Source organism: Trachymyrmex septentrionalis, unplaced genomic scaffold (genome assembly GCF_001594115.1).
Source record: "Trachymyrmex septentrionalis isolate Tsep2-gDNA-1 unplaced genomic scaffold, Tsep1.0 scaffold44, whole genome shotgun sequence".
In the NCBI taxonomy this organism is placed as follows: Eukaryota; Metazoa; Arthropoda; class Insecta; order Hymenoptera; family Formicidae; genus Trachymyrmex; species Trachymyrmex septentrionalis.
Window position 1 is genome coordinate 535,858 of NW_017305611.1, and position 7,938 is coordinate 543,795.

The 7,938-nt window shown below is 30.3% G+C and overlaps 1 protein-coding gene across 2 annotated transcripts in view; it reads left to right on the top strand.

Moving 5' to 3' along the window:
- Positions 1-6,393: 6,393 nt before the first annotated feature.
- Positions 6,394-7,938, top strand: part of LOC108751341 (FMRFamide receptor) — a 53,824-nt gene continuing 52,279 nt past the window's right edge. Inside the window, exon 1 of one of the 2 annotated variants that reach the window (XM_018491452.1) lies at positions 6,394-6,871. The gene's annotated coding sequence lies outside the window, so the exon portion shown is untranslated. The remainder of the gene's footprint in view (positions 6,872-7,938) is intronic. The other variant, XM_018491453.1, reaches the window with a different exon arrangement.

Sequence of the window (7,938 nt, forward strand, 5' to 3'; positions counted from 1 at the left end):
ATGCATAGATTTTAAATATTAAAGTGGTTTGATGTGGAATCAATTACAAAATATTATTTCATAATAATCGGATAAATTAAAAATCGTAAAAATATCGGAAATTATGCGGATTGGAACCGATTATATCTCCATATTACAATTAATCGATTGCTACAATTAATCGTATATTGTGCAATTTTCGCATTACATTGTGTAATATTTGTCATATAGTATATGACTATGCATACTAAAATTACTTGATAAAATATAGTAAGTTGTTAAAGTACAAAGTACAAGATACCTGTATTTTAAATTATAAGCTGCAAAATTAGTTATGTTGCAATGTTGTAACCTAAAATTTCATTCTACGTCCATAATATATGTCGAAATCATGAATTATTAAATAAAATTTATTATTTTGATTATTACTTTACTTATTTACTTATTTAATTTTAAATTTACTTATTGATTTTTTAATAATGTCCTTCTATTAAACTTTAACACGATACGGGAAAGAAAGTATCATGACTTGCAATTTATGAATATTAATTAATTTAGCTTTGTTGCCTCTGGCAGTACATTTAAACTGGCTTATCCATTGGATGTTTCAACTGGATTGACTGGATTAACTAATTATTAATTGTAAGTATGAGCTGTGTAATTTTGTCTTATTGTGTGATATCTCTAATAAGGACTAGAAGACTATAGTCCATCGGTTGATGTCGATCGACGCAATGCAATTAATCTAGTCTCGCGAACAATACAACAATACCATCCTCACGCGGGATTCGTCAGTGGTGTAATCACTTTCCTGTCTTGGCGTTTACTCAAAATATAATTAATTTACTGCAGTGTAATAATGCAGCTTCTCGTTTTCTTAAATTGAAGGAAAATTATGTGATAGATTAGATAGACGATAAAATTGCAACTGCAACTTTCCTTTAAGCTTTAGATAGAATAAAAAAACGTAAAAAACAATTCTACATTTATATACATAAAATATATTTAAATTAAGTATAATTTATATTAAAGTAAAAAAATTTATTATTGTCTTACTTGCTATTAATTTTATATATTTAAATATTAATTAACAATCGTGAAGTTTAAATCATAAAAAAATGCATTTCTAATCGAAAGACTAAAAATATCTTCTTTTCTAAGGAGAGCCATAATAATAATAAACTTGAGAGGCGGCCTTCTCCATTGAACATCTGCCAGCGACATTCAGATTGTCTCACAAGGAGTGTCATACTTTTATGTTGAAATTTTTTCTTATTTCTATTCTCGAGAAGATAATTTTAAAATTCTCTTATGCATTTATCGATTTCTTTAATTCGTTACCTATGTATTATTATGTACAAGTTTCCCATCTCTATTCAAACAGCGTCGATTATATTTTTACGAAGATGGATTTACGATGCCAAAGAATCGTGTTTTCCATTGAATCGTATATCGATATACTATACTAATCTATAATCATGAGTGACAGCGCTACATCACTATCTGCTCTCCGCTAAAACGTAGTTCCGCACTGAATCGATATTACGACAAGGCTAATTTCAAATATAAAAAACAAAATATATAAAATCGACAGGTATACAGGATGTTTTTAAAATAACGCCCACTATTCATATAGTACTATTCCTTAATAAAAAACTGAGTTGAAAAGTCCTCTACTATTTTGCAATTTTCGCAATATTTTTTTTTAGTTACCCAATGAGCAACATCAACGTGTAAGAAAACTTGAAGGTATCTTTAAGAATGCTTTAAGAAAATCTTCAAAATAAAGAGTACTGAAAAATATCTTAAAATTGTCTTATACATCGATTTTATCTGCAGTTTATTCGACAATGTTTAGAAATTAATATCTCGTTAACTATTGCGAAAATTGCAAGATGGTACAGAACTTTTCGACTCAGTTTTTTATTAAAAATAGCACTGTATGATTAGTAAGCGTTTAGCGCTATTTTAGAAACACCCTGTATATCATATGTTACTTTCGAAAGATAAGTATATTCGTATATTTTTCATTCTTATATTTTTCTCATCCTTACATGGCGTCGTAAAACAATTCATGAGCAATCGAATGGGACGAGGCTTATAATCAAACGATCAACAGCTTATCGAGCATAATCCGTACTGAGGTTTATCGCGATCACTCAAAGGATACACCCCGCGATAAATCAGTTAGAATTAACTACAGAGATCGTGACGGCTTTCCTGGCCCAATATTCGGACTTAATTTTGATTTATGCGCTGATATATCCGCAAATGATACTACATCGTATAAAGATAATTATCTCGTAATATTATTTCGTATCCTCAGAAAGATTATTTATCATATTAATGAATATTTTAAAAAAAGAGAAAAGAAAAATCTATTCATTATTCTAAGTCAAATTCCATTAGAATAAGTAAAATCGTACGTATTCAGAGAGAGATTTAAATCATTATGTTGTCGGTTTGAATCAAATAATGCATAAAGATATAACTTGTAAAATTATCTATTGTAAAAATTTCGATAAAATTGTAAGAACAAACTATGTTTAGTGCAATTCTATTGCATTATTTTTTGCTTAAACAATAATAAAAATAAAATATTAAAGGCTATTAACCTTCCGGAGTTGACGTCAACACAGTTATCGGGCCTGTAAGATCTATTTGATTTATACTATTAAAAAATACTAATTTCAAGGAACCGAAATGACACAACTAGTACAAAAAAGATTGAATACTGAAGCTATGTGTTTCGCGAGTTATTTCTGTATCTTGACGCATCATTAGAATGTCAACGTTTTGTGAACATTTTCATGAACATTGCAGTTTATTTCATCAGAGCAAGCAGCCTGATACTGTAAAATCGAGTGTAAAATAGTGTAAAAAATGAGATAATATAAAGAATGAATACTAAATATTTTAGTAAGAATATGTTGATACGAGATGTATCTTGGAGCTCGTATAATAAACTCTCATAAGTGGAAATACATGCAACCAAAAATACGAGTGCATAACGCCAAAAAAATGCCGAGCAAAAATACGGGAGCACGTAATACCAAAAAGAGAAAAAGATGGAAAATAAAAATTCAAGTAAAAAATAGTATCGCTTTAGGGCAAAGGGCACAAGTTAAAAATAGCGATGGAAACATTTTAAAAAATATCGTATGTATGTGAATAAACGGTTTTACAACTTTTATTCACTGCAGAATTTTTTGCGTATTAAAATATTTTAAGCTTCTTATAACTGTTACTTTTTTTTAAATATTCGCTTTTTAAGATTATACAAATAATAAAATGAATATGTATGTAAATATATTTTTCTTGTTCTCACACGAATTTATATTAACAACTAATTAATTCTTCAAAAACTAATAACTTTATAATTAAGTTAAATAAACAAATTACTATTATAGAATATTATAATTACATAATTCATGCTCAATATTAATGGTAAACGATGCAATGTAAATATTATAAAATATAAACCGTGCAACTGTTTGAGTAATCAAAAATCTCACGGCCTAGTTTCCGAACCAAATATTTACTTTACAAAAAATTCCGAATTCATATTATGAACAATTATGAACAAACTAACTTTTCCACGCACAATCTGACATAAAATAAAGCGAAGAGACCACCACGAGGTTAAATCCACGCGAATGGTAGAGGTCAGGCCCGTGGATTGTCGATGTCAACTCAGACTTAAACATGAAGGAAGTATATTCAATTCTTAAAGCGCTGTTATTTTACGGTTATTTAATTTTAAGTACGGATAAGAAATTTTTTTTGTTTCAAGTCGCCCAAGAAAAATGATATTTTTTATGTCTTCTTCCGTTTCAAGGAGATTAAATTTGAGATAGAATAAAGATTTAAAGAACAAGAAAAGTGATAAGATTTTTTGTTTGTTTCTCGCTAAATAATTTTCTTCGCTCTGCACATCGCGTGACATGCAAATGCAAAGTAACCTAAAGAAAATCTAAAAGATATAGAGATAGATAGAAAAAGAAGTAAAAAGAAAAAGAAAGAGATAGGGCGCATATATTAATGTTACGAAAAAAACGGTTTTGCTGAAATATCTAAAAATTTAGCTAGATACATATTTAGAAAAAACTTTGTTGAACTATCAAGATAATTATTAAGTAAGATACTTCACTGTAAAATATCAACATTTTTTTCAACATTGCTCATCATACTTGAGTTTATAATTCTATATAATTAATCTTACTAATCTATAATAATACGTATACAATTATTTTCAGATCTGTATCTAAATTTTAAAATATTTCAGCAAAGTCATCTATACTTTTTGTGTAGGTGCTAGAATTAAACGAGAAAACATAAAATCAAGTAAATAAGATCAAATTCGAAACGTTGTAAGAAAATAAAAATAAAAAAATGTTTAATAAGATACAACAATCGTTATCACTTCAGAAATTGTATCAAAAAGGTATCAAATCTTTCTGCTGATTGAATGTGATTAAAATATAATCTCATCAGAATCTAATCTCTCATCTCAATCAAAATCCCATCTGATTCGTACCATCCTTTTTACATCAACGTCTCACTTGATTTTTGTGCGCGCAAAGAATTAAAATGAATAATGATACATAGCTCAAATTCAGACGCAGATATACGAACGGCAGAGAATATAGTTTCTGTTTACGTTCTTCAAGTTTAGACTATAGCGTATTGCGACAGCCGGTTTGGGAACTCCTAGTGCTGCGTATGAATGGCGCAAGGAACGAGCCAGATGAACGGGCTGGCGAACGTGCGGACGCACAGATGTGAGAAAGAAAGAAGTGTACGTGATGAGAAAATGGGGATGGCTCTTGAAAGCCAAGTCGGAGTTAAATCGTACAATCCCGAAAGGGTGAAAGAGGCACGGTGGAAGCCGAAGATCGAGAGGGAAAGGATCTGAGAGGAGAGGACATAATACAACGAGAGTGCGCAGGCGGCACTCACTGCCAGGGTCACTCTCGTTGCACTCGCGTTCTGTAGCGGCGCGACGCGAGGCGACGCAACGCGCCGCGACGCTGCCGATTCTCTTCTCCTGGCTAGACGCACTTCAGTGCGCCGCGAGAGCGCTCCGATACCGCTTGTTGATTTTACGCCTCCCGTCGGAGCGAGCAAGGCCGCGCCACAGATCGTCGATCGTAATAAAAAGTTTAAAAAAAAAAGTGTGAAAATAGCGGCCAAGAATTGTAAACAAACATCACAGAATGAAACGTACCATAAAATAGAAAAACTGAAATACATATTTAACAACTGGCGAGAAATAGTGCGCCATTGAAATCATTTGGCTTTAAATCATCAGTGTTCACCATGTAAACTAAGAAATAGTTATAAATTACTTATAAATTACTTATAAATTTATTGATGAGTGTATAATCAACGATAAATAATGAATGAGTAATAAACAATAAATAATAAGAAATAAAGATTCAAGATTATTAGTAGTATAGGTTTAATATGATTAGCGATTATGGTCAAATAGTATGGTCAACATTTTCTGGACAATTAATTACTCGTGGTCGCCAACAAGATTAATACCTGCAAGTTTAATAGCGGTTCGAAACAGTCAATGATTGGTAACCATAACTCGAGCTTATACATGTACGCTTACCGCGAATTAGCAGTAAACGTATAATTAATTCCAATCAAATTCAAGCCTATTAATATTATATCATCAATCAATAGGATTAATAATAAAATTAATAAAGCCTGCTGCAATCAAGGTGATAAGTGCTGCTAATAAAATCTTAAAACTTTATTAAATTCTACTAGAGACAATATAAATCAATATGTACCTCCACTTAACGCGAACTTTAATAATAATAACTGTTATAATCGTTAACAAGTGAAGAATATTGTGAATTAGTGGCAAGTGACGTGAATCGACATTTGGTATATTTACTTTTAGAGTAAAATTTTCCTTTCTTTCGAAAAAATGAAAAATTATTGGACAACCACTACGAAAATACTCTGGGGATCAAAACTAATCAATCCAAAAGTTTTTCTAGAGAAAAACCTGTGATTTATCTGAACTCTCTGATCAAAGAAGTTTCGTAACATAATCCTTCGGGGATAACAAGCTCCCTTTCCTTTTTTTTTTTCGAAAGATAAAGTGATTCGTTCATGAAAAAACAAATGTATTAATGGATGAGTTCGTAGGGATACCCAAGTCGTATAAAAGACGATCAACTAAGAGTTTTTATAAGAATTAAAACTAATCTTACTTAAGACTCCAAGAATCCTCGGATTATTAACTTTTCCTATTTTTTCTGATTAAGATAGATTACGCGATATAACAATAAAGAAACAAGTCAAAAGTTTTCTTCCAAAAATAAAGGATTTACTTTAAAAACAAAAGTGCTTTGGTTTTTCTTTTTGTAAATGGAAACCGGATTTACTAAACTCTTTGATTCAAACATTCGAAAATACAGAATCGTTAATCCGCGAATCAATTCAATATAAATTCTAGAAATGTATGATTTACTGAAGGGCGAAGAGTAACTAACCAAATTAAGAGATAAATCATTGATTGGCGTGTTTGTGAATAATATTGGAACGCTAAGAAATTTTCGAGGAAGGCAGAGTGACTCATCGATGAGCAAGGACTGGTATTATCTTTGAGTGTGAAATTTTCGAAACATTCCCCAAATTTTCGAAGAAAATGTATTAACAGAAAAAGTTCTTCGATATATCTTTCCTGCTTTTAATGGACAAAGTTGTGATTAAATTCGATATAGTGGAAGTGACTCGAAGTACACATTCGATTCCATATGCTCCCTCGAACAGACACGCGACTCATGGTAGTGAAAATGCCAGGTGATGCAATGATAAAGTTCGAGTGTCGCATGATCGATGAGAAGACTAACGACAGGTGATTATGCAGGTGAAATCGAGATTTCACGAAAGATCTCGTTGCGTTCGCCACGGACGTGACACTCTATTAATAGTTTCGCGAACAAAATTTTACGATCACATTCTATGCGAACAACACAGCAATTTTGCGATCAAATAGCATGCGATGCAGTCGTGAATTAACATACATTTTACGAGCGATATTTTGAGATAATCGTGATAATCTCTGAGAATTGATAACACTTTGTTTTTTTTTATCGTGAAAATCTTATAATTAGACACTTTATTTTGTCTCGGTACAAAGTTAGATTTGCCAGCGTAATTTTGTCGCAGGTATTTAAAATAGGTTAAGAACCATTCACAAAATCTATTACAAATTTAAAATTCTATGCATTTGTACTATATAATTTTATCAGTGAAGATAATATTTCTTATTAACTATTATTAGAATTTAAATTGCATATTATTAACAGATTCAGAAAAGTTTGCTTAAAATAATTTAATTATATATGATACTTAATTTAAAGTACCGACGCAAATGTATTGTTGCAATAATAATATGCGTGTATATACAATACTATACAATACAACAATTAAATTCAAACAAGAAATTTTGAGTTAAATCTTTTTCCACAAAAAAAATAACTTTAATAATATATAAACATTAAATAAATATTTAAAACACATATATATTGTAGATATTAATTTTGAAAATAATTCATATAACAAAAATTTATGTCTAATTTTTTATATATAATCCAATGCATTAAACTCGTTTTTCATTAAAAATAAGATGCTTTGTCTGAAAAAGTGTCATATCGTGACAATATATGTATACAAAAATCTAATAAGAAATTTTACATAATAACGATGTAAAGACTCTTAAATGTAAACGTAAATAATCAAACAAATACACGGCGAAAGAAGAGTCAGTAGATTACAAAGAGAAAAACAAAACATTTAATTAATTAAATTATTATGCGACGATACATGCGCACGGAACGGCATATATAAATGTGTAAATGTATAAACATGTGTAAAAATATAACAAGTTTCGGCTACAAGATTGAGCCCTCTTCAGATATAAAACGCAAAAGA